Raw genomic sequence first — 12,755 nt, forward strand, 5'->3', positions numbered from 1 at the left:
GAGCACTATTTTAAGTCGACTCGACTATTGCAACGCACTACTATTGGATGCCCCTGTAACACTACTGGGCAAGCTCCAAAGGGTACAAAATCTGGCGGCCAAACTTGCTTTGTCCCGCCCCTACTACAGTTCGGCTACAGCAGCACTACAGGAACTTCATTGGCTGCCGATTCACCTTCGCGTCCGATACAAAGCCGCATGTATAGTGTTCAGAGCTATTCACGGCTTTGGACCTATCCCGCTGCGGAGAATGTTTGCTTGGTATCTCCCAGCTCGAGCCTTACGCTCCTCGTCATCTAAGCTGCTAGTAGTCCCACGTTTCCAGAGAGTGAGGATGGGTGGCCGATCGTTCAGAGTAGCGGCGGCCAAACTCTGGAACTCTCTGCCACTATCCCTTAGGAGCTTTGAGGCCCTTCCAGCCTTTAGGAAGGCGTTGAAAACCCACCTTTTTCCGAGGACAGGCTAGTTGCGGAAATTGTTGTTGGATCAGGGTTCAAAGCGCCAGGATGCCCTTGGTGGTGATAGGCCGCGCTCTACAAGTATACCACAATACAATACAATACAATATATAATACTTCCGTATTCTTCTAGAGGCAGGATTTCAATTGGCAGAGGACATTCATATTCATATTGTAAAAATTCCTGTGTCTTTAAGTTAGGATCAAATTCGTAAACTACATCTGTTGCAGCAAGAGAATTAACCCACTGGATTCATCTCGGATGCGAAGCTTTAGCTTTAGGAATGCTCGCTTTAGTTACCGCTTCTAAAGCCGGTATGGGTGTAATGATTATTATTCGTTTACCTTGTGTTAGGGCCCTTTCTTTTGCTACAGCAGTCTGAACCGCAGTTAGGATTTTTTCCGTTGAACTGAATTTTATTTCAGCTTTTGTGTACAAATGTGATTTGTAAGCAATTGGTACCGTTTCTCCCTCATTGGAGGTCAGGTACGTGAATCCGCACCTTCCTGGGATGACTCGGATTACAACATTTCGTGTATTGTCACGTGTATCTAATTTTGTTTTTGCTAACATGTCTGTTTGCAGTGATCTCAAAATGTCTGTGTCTTTGAGTCCAATTGATTGGTTTAAAATCAGGTTTAATTAGTTCGTAGAGAGGTTTAACCCTCTCCGCATAATTTAGAATGTAAGTTCTTCCGAAATTCAGGAAGCCTAGAATTGATTGGAAGTTCTTCAGCGTTTTCGGTGCTTGGAGTACAGCGCACTTCTCTAAGAAGTTGTCCGCTAGGCTTTTTCCTTCACTTGACAATTTGTATCCTAAAAATAATACTGTCAGATGGGCAATTCGAGACTTTTTAAAGTTGAATTTGTAACCCTCTGCTGCGAACCCAAGTATAATGGTGTTCACTCTTTTCAAGTGAGTATCCAAGTCGTCGTCTGTTAGATAGATGTCATCGACATAAGATAATGCCTCATCATCATACTTTTGTAGTAACTCTGTTACTCTGGCTGAGAATAGTCCTGGGCTGTTCTTGAATCCCTGTGGGAGCCTACAGAAATTTTTCTGCGACCCCATTACTGAGAAAGCGGTCAAGTATCTGCTTTCTGGTGCAATATTTTGACAAAAGAAACCATTAGATATGTCTAATGTTGTTTTATACTTTTTCCTAACTATGTTATTCATTAGTGCAGCACTATGCGAATTCTGTACTGCAAATGTTTTGCAACATGAGTTTAGGTGTCTGTAGTCCAAAACTAGACGATATGAATTGTCTGGTTTAGAGACAGGAAACAAAGGATTGTTCATTTGAGAGGTGCATGTTTCAATCACCCCCTGGTATTCAAGTTGATCTAAAATCTCCCTGACTTGTTTTTTAGCTTCTTGCTTAATGGGATACTGCCTTCGTGCAGTCGGTTGACTTTTTAACTGGATTTTGTAAAGAGGAGAGTCCTCATCCCATCCTACATGATTTTTATATAGTGCTGGTGCCTGGGCTACTGCCCATTTCCTTGCATATATATATATTTAGTGCGAATCGGAATGTGATTCGAGAAGGCAGGCATAATCATTTCTTCGCCACGAGGGCACTCCCTGACAAACTCTGGGGGCCAGTCTTTTTCAGCTAACAGGATATCATAGCCTTTTGAGAGTTTATCCCAAAATAGACCCCTTATTTTCCTAGTCTTATCCCCCTCTATACGCAGTGTTATTTCGTATATCTTATGAGGTTCGCTAACTCTGGTGTCGGCAGTTTCTACTTGAATGTATTCATTCGTGTCCACTGTCTCCAGATGACTCATCAGGATCTTGCGAGCTATACTGATTTCTGCTGCACTGTCTAACATTGTCTGTGCCCATTCCCCGTTTTTCAACTGTGCCCTCAGTATTCTCGGCATGTTCGATTACTCTAATACTGGCTACCTTCTTTCTTGGAAATTGTAACTTTTTACTTTGAGCAGGTTCCTTGTCTTTGGACTTGGTGTGCTCTCCTGGGTCTGACCGTCCTCTTCTTTCCGATTTCTGCGAAAAAGATCGAGAGGGACGTGTATCAATACTTTGATATCTATCAGGCTTCTTCAAATTATCCCTATTTCTAAGGTTGTATCTTTTCTCAGAGGGCTCCCTCTGGGGAGACTGGTGTTCTCGAGTCGGAGTTCTTTCCCTCCGTCGAGGAGACCTTCCTCTGGACTGGAAAACTTTTTCCTTGGGAGTGGATTGTTTATTTCCATCCCAGCTCTTTTTAGGAGTGTTTGAATTATTTGTAATAAATAATTTTTCAGGATTTTCGAGTAGTTGGGGTTTCACTGGTTTCCCACCCAAGCTGTCTCTACCTAGTTCTTCATAACATTTTTCTATAATTCTGGCAAGCTCAATTGGTTGATCTGTTATATCTGTTTCCTTCAATTTCTGGCGGATCGTTTTATCCTCCGTTGCCAATTGAACCAACTCTCTATATGCCTTTGTTAATTCTCCTATTTTAACTAAGAGTTCTTCACTTGACATTTCATCATAGTCTGGATGTGGTGTGTAGCAGGCTAGAACCGGCCACGTTGCTCCTGGTCTACCTAGTGGACCGAGCCTGGTAATATGATCATTATGTTTTAGGGCGCCTTTAAACCAGAGCAGATGCTCTTGGTATTTTAATGGGATTTCAATCTCCTCGAAAGGAGCGTACTCTTCCGGTGGATCCCCTATTTTATAATAGTGGATGTCTTGTGTTGCGGTGTTTGCCGCTGGAAATTTTATCCAAGAATAGAATACCTCTGTCTGCCGATATTCGTGTGCCTCTATCACGAAGACTACTGTGCCACCTTGTGTGGTCAGTCTATTTTCTATAAGTTTTGACATTATAGTTTTCCTTATGTTGACCGGGATGATTATCGCACCCGGCTCAGTAGTCCCTGTACCATCGGCACCCTGCTGAGTCGCATTTACTGCGGCATTTACTGCGGCATCAACGATTCCGTTTTCAGTGTCTGACATTTTATTGTCAGAAAGGTTTTTGCAGAGCAGGTCTCCAAGGAGACAAAGATTAGGTGCACAATATTTTGGAACACTGTATCCTTCAACGTTGAATAAACCAGAGCTTTACATAGGAATCTCTTCCTACTAAGTTCAGGCGGATTTTAACCTTTCACCCACTACAGACGTCTATTGGAGTATTTACGGGAGAAAGGGTCTGTGTGAAAAATGCACGACTGAGTTACTCTAACGTCTTGCGTTAGTTTTATCGCCTTACCAAACGTTGGGCGCCAGCAGTTTGGACGTAGAAGTGCGGTCTTCCAGGTCTTTACTGACTATGCTAAACTTAATTGGGTTTGTTACCAACTAGCTCAGAGGTCACTGGAAACTTTCTTGACTGAATAGGAAGTGATCAGCTCCCTGGTACAGACAAGAAGGGATTCAGTTTTCCAACAACCGCATAAACATGACAACTTTGCTCCTTAGAATAAGAGTCAATCTCTAGAGTCGTGTGAAACAATAGACAGTTATTTTACTCAGTCATTTGTGCAGATTACTTTCACCAAGATGCAGAGAATAGAGAGACGGGCGTTTTCAATAAAAGGTATTATTTATTGAACAGTCTTTCTTCTCATGCAAGAGAAATGAATTGCCACAATTGCAAGACTAGTTATTATAAAAAGTGCGCACAGTAAAAAGAGGATTGCGAAATAATACTGTAAAAGCATTGATATGGTTTCTTAGCCATACAATGTTTTAATTAATAAAATATATACATTCATATATACATTTAGCTAACGTACTCAACTGGTGCTTCTAACTACGCCTACCCCAGTGTACCTGATCTGAGCCTAATACGTGGGAGGGAGTAAGTAAGTAGCAGTTTTAGTTAAGTTAGTTTTGCCAAGGTTTGCTTCAAGAATTCTCTCAAAGGGTTTAGTCAACACCATACCTCTGAAATAGAATGTTGGAGGTCTTGTATCTCCTTCCAGGACTCGATATCCCAGTCACTCGCAAGAGTGGGCTGGAAATGCCGGAGCTGGATTTTCTCGGCAAGAGAAAAGACAGCGTCTCTCTCAGCGCGTCAAGGAGGAGGAGGGGCAGCGTCCGTGGGCTGCTTGCATCTGCTGGGCTCTGCAAGGGACAGCTGTTCTGCTCCTGTGTTCACCACACCATCGCTATCATCGATGTCGTCACGTTTGCTTAAGGCAACGTTGGTAATATTTATACCTGAAAGGTGCCTTGTTTGACGTAAGTTTTTGAACATAAGACGTCAATAAAGATGTCACTAGGAAGTGATTGTCCTTTCAGTGCTCATTAGAGTTCTATTACTAATCAAAACATAGCAAGCGGGGCTTTCCCAGGTTGCTGAGTTTTAGCTTGTTGAAGAACTCGGAGTGTAATTCAGGAATCTTAGATAGTGGCTTCTGCTGTGTCATTTACAGTAATGAGCTGCAGAGGCGAGTTTCAGAAATGTGGCTGAAATATGGCTCTGATCGTTTATGCCATTATAGGGGTATGAATGGATTATAGCCGTATGGGGGCATAAGGTCACAGTATTGATCGGGGTCCTAGATTAGAACACGACAGTAGACTTCTCCTCTGAGAATTTTTTGACATTTTTAGGATCAAATTTCTAAAACTCTTCACACCTTTATAGGGAATTCATTAAATATTCCAGTACTTTCATGGTGCACCAGGGAAGCCTGGCCTTTCCTCAGAGTTAATCTCTTTTTTTCAAAGTGTTTAAGTCAGAAACTACTTTCACTATACAAATGTCATAATTTTTCAAGGGTAATCCCCTTCTTCCAAGGAGTACATTCAATATGACAGTGCCCAGGGGTTAGGGAACCCAGTGAACAAAACAAACAAAGCCTCCCTAACCATTTCCAAAGGGATGTTAATGGCCTTTTAAAGACCTGTGAAAAACTGGCCCTGCCGAGACCACAGCAGCTCAAGCTGCAGCACCCCTGGCTGAGACACACGGGGAGGGGGAGCAGGGCCCTATGGGCGTTACAGGCATGATCACAGGCAACTGGAGGCAGATAAGTGCAGGGCCATTATACGTAGCGCTTTCGCGCTAATGGCCCTGTGAATCACACATGGGAGAGGGGAAATTCCCTCCACCCTTGTCCCCCGTGTTCCCCCACCCTAAAATCTGGGGGGGATATATCCCTTGCGTCCCCCACTGTTCCTACACCCATGTGTAATAGTATAAAGAACAAACCAAGTACAAAATGATTGTGTTCTGTACAGAGGGCCTCTAGGAATGAAGAATAAAATGTGTGTGGTGTCTTGTGTATTATAGAGCATGGGAACCCTATGGTCCCTAACGGACTCTGTAGTCTAGTGACATAAGTCATTGGTTATGGGTAATAACATTTGTGATACAGTAGGTTTCAGTTAATAGTTACACTCTAGAGCAGAGGTCTTCAATCTGTGGGGCGCAACCCCCAGGGGGGCCCTGGAGTCCTGGCAAGGGGGTCGCGCATTTTCCAGCTTCACTTCTCCCTGCAATTCAAAATGTGTACTTTCCTTTTGAAAAAACACAGCCCTCCTAAGACGGCTAATTTAGATTATCAGCTGCTTCTCTGGATGAAATGCAAATGTAAAAGTGTAAGGGATGCTTGGGAGCAGTTCTGGCATTAATTAATTAAATCACTCCAAGCTTTGTGATGATAAAAATCTGTTTTTTTGAGTGGAAGTGCAAAGTATTAACAAATGGGCTGGGAAGTGCTTGCTTATAATGTTAACTGCATTTACATAGCCCTTAGTACACCTAAAGAGGTGTTGAAGGGATAGCTATGGGGAAAAAAATGTGCTTTATATACACTTTGGTATTACTAAAATCTACGTTTTGGAAGCACCATTTTATCATAAAACTATGTCAACCATATGCGGCATTATGTCTTACACTGTGTGTAACGTAAGTATAAAATAATGACTTACATATTCATAGTGCTTTTCTGTCACCGGCTGTGAACTCGTAGCACTAAAAATATACATCACTATTTCAGACCCCCCCCCCCCCCAGGATATAGCGGCATGGATTAGCAAATTTAGCGGCACAAAAATGGAAATTTAGCGGTACAAATATGGAAATTTAGCAGCAATTTTGCGGCATTTTATTTGCCCATTTTTCCTACAACAAACACAGATAACTTAGTTTTTTGAGTTATTTAACAACATGAAGCTATGTATATTTGGTTTATTTACAACGTAGACACTTTGTTTCCCTCGAAAAGCAAAACAGCATAGCAGGCGTCCCGCGTTGCGTGCGGCAAGGCGGTGCTTTATATCACGGTGTCAACGCCTCCCCAATGCAGCAGCTGTGCCCAATTCAGTGGTGGTGCACCCTGGGACCACAAGTTCCATCAGGGCTCAAAAGGTTTCCAGGTCCGTGCTTGAATTATCAACTAGTCCAGATTTTCACTTTGCATGTTGGGAATTTTAGCTCTGTTGTTATAATAGGGTAAATGAACTACAAGTTCCAAAACCCAAAGAAAAAGCTTGGTATGTATGACTCACTCACCTATGGGCTTGTAAACTAGAGAGCTCTGCTCACACCACTGGAAGATAACGTTTTGGTTAAACATCAACGTTTGCACACATTCACTCAAATGTTACTCTTCTGGGCCTTTTAAACATGAGATAGCTGTAAAGTAAAAGGTCATACTTGTGTTTCTGATGTCTTCATTAGCTGCTAGACCGAGTTATTATAGCACACTGCCTCTTTAAAGTGCTGGCTGGGTGTTGCTTTTGGACCCAAGCCACACTCTTCACATTCATTTTTAGAAATAACAGAAGGTTGTAATCTCAGGCGAAATGAGAGGCTTGTTCTGCAAACACGCCTCCAGTATACATTGTTTAGCCACATAATCCCCTTGCTGACAAACAAATGTCTGTGGTTGCCGAGAGGAAACCTGCTTTCTTGATTTGGGAGGAGGGCTGGCTGGCTTTTTTTTTCCTTTTCCTTACGCTCTTGCTTAACCAGTTTATCCTTCTCTCTCTGTTGCTTGTCCTGCTCCTTCTTCTTCTGGGATTCCTCTCGAAGGGATTCTTTTTCCAACCTCCTTGCACAGAGGACGTCTTCCACATTTGTATTTTTAAAGAGAGATTTTTCCAAAGGGATGGCCACAGTGGCAGCTGCTCCTTTCTCTTCATCCGCTTCATCTTCTTCATCAGTTATGTTGGTTTACTGTGCCAAGACAGCAGCCTTCCTCTGTTTCTCTTCCTCTGAAATTTCCTTCGGTTTCACTACAATCTGGGCCTGCTTCTCCATCATGCTTGCAAACGCTTTGATCTCATCTTCTTTCTTCTCCTGAGATTGCGATGATTTTTCTGCTTCACACCATTTTGTGAACATTTCTTCACAAAACCTGGTCTAAGGAAACTTCCTCCAAGAAGGCACCCAGAAAGCTCTGCAATGCATCCAGCCTGTCCTCGTCGCTCTCCTCTTCCGCAGCAGGCCCTGGATACAGGCCGTGTACACAGCGCTATCTATCTCCAGCGCGTCTAGCCTCCGTCCCAGCCACTCCTGGAAGCCAGACGACTCCGTTCCACACTGGGACAGTGCTCTGACTGCCGGCCAGCCTCGCCGCTTTTGCAGTGGATGACCTGTTGACAGCCACTGGAGACAGAAAGCATGCTCGGGCTTAGAACTTATATGTATTATGAGCCTCCGGTTTTGACACTTTCATTTATTGTTTGGCATCAGGGTTTGAATTATTTGAAAATGAGAAATATGAAAACGGAGGTAACAGGTCCCAGGTCCCAATAAATCCTTCAGAGGGTCCTGGCTGGAGGACGGTTTGCTCGCAAAACTTGGCGGCCACAATGGGATTAAAATATACAGCTCCTGGCGAGGCACCCTCCATCCTCATCTGAACAAAGTGAAGTGGTATTTAACAGGCTTTTAGCCCGGGTAATCATAACAATGAGAATTAAACAAGCAGGCTGCTTTAAACCGGCGCCCATTAGCAGCGAGGGAGCTGGGCCTTAACTTCCAGGCAATGGACCATCACAGTGGGGGGCTACGTGCCCCAATCCATCGCTTGCCTGGCTGAAGCCCGCCATATCTCACCCAAAACTTCCCACGACTGCCAGAGGCCAATTAACATTTAGTGGGAAATTAAGCAGACCCCCAGGATATAGCGGCGTGCATTATCTTTTGTAAAAATGCTGCGATTTCTACAAAAGTGCTGATTTCGCGGGCACTTTTGTAAAAATCGCGGCATTTTTACAAAAGTGCCGATTTCGCGGCAAACCGCGAAATCCTGGGGGGGTCTGACTATTCTCCACTGAACCAACCAAGATGTAATTTTGTGGCGCTCTCTGGTTACACGCAGACCTCTGCAGTGTATTCACTAATAGAGGTTTCATAATGTACTACAGTGCTTTTTCTCACAGAGTAACAACTTTTAAATTTATTTTTCATTTATGCTGTCCATTAGTTTTCATGTAGATACCTTATGATGAAAGACCTCAAAAACGTACAGAGGGACTCATATATGAAAATTGTTGCATCGCTGCGACAAAACAGCGAAGCAACAGTTTTCACTGTTCCCTCCTTGTGACAATGGATGTGCCGCATTTAATGTACAGTGCACCATGTTGGAAGAAGTTACAGATACGTCAGTATTTCTAACGTATGTAGGGGCAAAAGTGACACATTGCTGGGGTGTGTCTGAAAATAGACGCAGCTCCAGCAATGGGCCTTTCACATGGGGCAAGCCCCATGTGAAAGGGCCTGCGTCAGTCTCATGCCTGCTGTGAGCCAGGTGTAAGATATTGACACAGTAGTGTTTTAGAAGTGTTGCAGTGAAATCTCATAGAATTCACTGCGTCACTTCTGCAGCCCTTTATTGCGGGGGAACGCCCACCCTACAATCATTATACCTGACACAGGTATAATGTAGCGCAGGCCTTTACAAAGTGACACATCTGCTTAAATGTGTCACTTTGTAAATATCGGTACAAAAGAGGGTGGTGATGGACGGAGCATCTGAATCAATCAAACACTCAACCCCAGTCAAAAGATCTGTGTTTGTTCTGCATTCTGTCCATCAACTGTGTTTTTTGCAATTTTCACCCCGAGTGGGCTGGGTATGCTCAGACGTGAGTCCCAGGCTCTCCACATCACTGGAGTCAAGCTATCCAGGCTGAAGAAAACTGATACCCAGAAACCGGTCCTTGGATGCTTGATTCCGGTCTAGAAAAGACATGGCTTGGTAGTTCGGGCTGGACTGTTCCCATGAGGCACAGGGTCAAGGCTGATTTGCATATAGCCATTGTCTGACCTAGGGTGGTGTGGAGTGCAAAAAAACGATGGATTTAGGCCCAGATCCTTGTACTGGGGTGAATGTAAGACATTGTTCTGCATTCTGTCCATCAACTGTGTTTTTTGCAATTTTCACCCCGAGTGGGCTGGGTATGTTCAGACGTGAGTCCCAGGCTCTCCACATCACTGGAGTCAAGCTATCCAGGCTGAAGAAGGCTGATAGCCAGAAACCGGTTCTTGGATGCTTGATTCCGGTCTAGAAAAGACATGGCTTGGTAGTGCGGGCCTGCTGCCATCTTGTAGTTTGTTGTTGTGCCTCCCTGCCCGGACCTCCACCCCGCCCTCCGCCTCCCAGCTGACCCTCCCTCCCACTGATACAACTGGTCCTACCCTCCGGCATCCTCTCTGTGACCGTCCTGAATCCTCCAGAAGCGGTCGCTCCCCACGCAGCTCCCCGCCCCGACTGCAGTGGTATCGTAGCGCCTCACAATTGCAACCTGCCTTTCCTCGCATTGCTATTTTTATTTCTCATTGCTGCCAATTTAATATTTAAATAATTTAGCCTCGTATACGCGCATTAGTGGCTGTCTGTTGTCGAGTGAATTCAATTACCGCAACGCTACAATTAACAAGCGCGCAGTCAGTGGAATCGCATTGTGCCTTTAAATTAAATCATTTCACTGTATTATTATTGCTTAGCTTTGTTTTCTAGGTATTGCCCCAATCCCGTTTCGTTTCTGGCCTGCTGCCATCTTGTAGTTTGTTGTTGTGCCTCCCTGCCCGGACCTCCACCCCGCCCTCCGCCTCCCAGCTGACCCTCCCTCCCACTGATACAACTGGCCCTACCCTCCGGCATCCTCTCTGTGACCGTCCTGAATCCTCCAGAAGCGGTCGCTCCCCACGCAGCTCCCCGCCCCGACTGCAGTGGTATCTTAGCGCCTCACAATTGCAACCTGCCTTTCCTCGCATTACTATTTTTATTTCTCATTGCTGCCAATTTACTATTTAAATAATTTAGCCTCGTATACGCGCATTAGTGGCTGTCTGTTGTCGAGTGAATTCAATTACCGCAACTCTACAATTAACAAGCGCGCAGTCAGTGGAATCGCATTGTGCCTTTAAATTAAATCATTTCACTGTATTATTATTGCATAGCGTTGTTTTCTAGGTATTGCCCCAATCCAGTTTTGTTTCTGGCCTGCTGCCATCTTGTATTTTGTTGTTGTGCCTCCCTGCCCGGACCTCCACCCCGCCCTCCGCCTCCCAGCTGACCCTCCCTCGCCCCTCCCCCCTCCACCATCCATTTATGACAGATGCATTAGCGCGCAGCGGTCACGCGCAGCGGTCGCGCCCCATGCGCGCCGAAGGTGCGCCAAAGGTAAGCCCGTCTACGCCCGTCCGCGCCTGGACCGCGCCCAGCGCCAGACCCCCTGGCCCCCGCAAACCACACTCCTCCCGCTTAACGTATGCCGCCGCAACCCTCCTAGCCCTTAACCCCAGACGCACACCACAATGCTACGAGGCTGCCCCAGGACGTACCCACAGCCCCTTCGCCTGCCACTCATGCAAGTTCGCCTGCATCAAGACCCACACCAAATCCACTAACTCCAAACACAACTCCGACCCTAACCACCTGAAGTGCATCCTGTTGAACACCCGCTCGGTCCACAGACACGCCACTGAACTCTGGGACCTACTCGACACGGCTTCACCGGACATCGCCTTCCTTACAGAAACCTGGAGGAACGCCTCTTCTGCACCCGACATTGCCATAGCCATCCCGGACACCTACAAGATCATCCGAAAAGACCGCACCAACCAAACAGGAGGAGGCATCGCCATCGTCCATAAGAACACCATCAGAATCACGACCAGCCTCGACGATAACCTTGTAACCGCCGAACACCTCCACTTTCAGATCCACACCGACCCCAGGACCACACTTAGAGGCACCCTCATCTACAGACCACCAGGAACCCGTAAACAATTCAGCGAAGACATCACTGAATTCATCAGCCCACATGCCCTCACCTCCGAGAACTACATTCTACTGGGAGACCTCAAGTTCCACCTGGAAAAGAAAAACGACAACAACACCACCACCCTTCTGGACAACCTGGCTAACCTTGGTCTCAAACAACTTGTTGACATCCCCACCCATGTAGCCGGACACACGCTCGACCCAATCTTCACCTCCTGCAAGCACATCTCCTTCGATCACACCACAACTCTCCATTGGACGGACCACAGCTGTGTTCACTTCAGCTACAAAACTACCTCGACCCACAACCCCCGACAACCTATTCCACAAAGAAACTGGAACAAAATCACCACCGACCAACTCCTCACATCGCTCAAACAAAACCCTCCCGCCCTCTCTTCGGACCCAAACCAAGCGGCCACCAAACTCAAACAATGGATCACTCATAGCGCTGACGAACTAGCACCCTTAAAAAACTACCAAACCAAACAGGGTAGCAAAAAGGCCCCCTGGTTCAACGAGGACCTTAAGAAATCCAAGAAACTATGCCGTACTCTCGAGAAAACATGGAGAAAAAACCCAACCACTGACAACCTGACCACCTTCAAGACAGCCACCCGCAAACACCACCAACTGATCCGATCCACCAAGAAATCAGCATTCAAGGATCGACTCGACAACAACGCCCAAAACAGCAAGGAACTATTCAACATCGTTAAAGAATTTACCAACCCCACCGCAGCCTCAAACGACATTACTCCCTCCCAAGACCTCGGCGACTCGTTATCCTCTTTCTTCTACAACAAAATCACCGACATACATAACAGCTTTGAGAACATTTCCAATGAACAGTCCACTCCACCCACCTCCGAACCTAAACCGCCCTCTAACATCCTTAACGCCTGGAACCCAATCACCACTGAAGACACCATCCGCCTAATGAACTCCATCCATTCAGGTTCGCCAACCGACCCCTATCCCCACCACATCTTCAACAAAGCAGACTCCATCATCGCACCCCATCTCCGTGATGTCATCAACTGCTCCTTCAACTCCGCTACCTTCCCGGAAAG

At 45.7% G+C, this 12,755-nt stretch overlaps 1 pseudogene; it reads right to left on the reverse strand.

Moving 5' to 3' along the window:
- Window positions 1–7,124: 7,124 nt before the first annotated feature.
- Window positions 7,125–12,755, reverse strand: part of LOC147683417 (coiled-coil domain-containing protein 43 pseudogene) — a 58,093-nt pseudogene continuing 52,462 nt past the window's right edge.

Source organism: Lissotriton vulgaris, chromosome 11, assembly GCF_964263255.1.
Source record: "Lissotriton vulgaris chromosome 11, aLisVul1.2, whole genome shotgun sequence".
NCBI lineage: Eukaryota > Metazoa > Chordata > Amphibia > Caudata > Salamandridae > Lissotriton > Lissotriton vulgaris.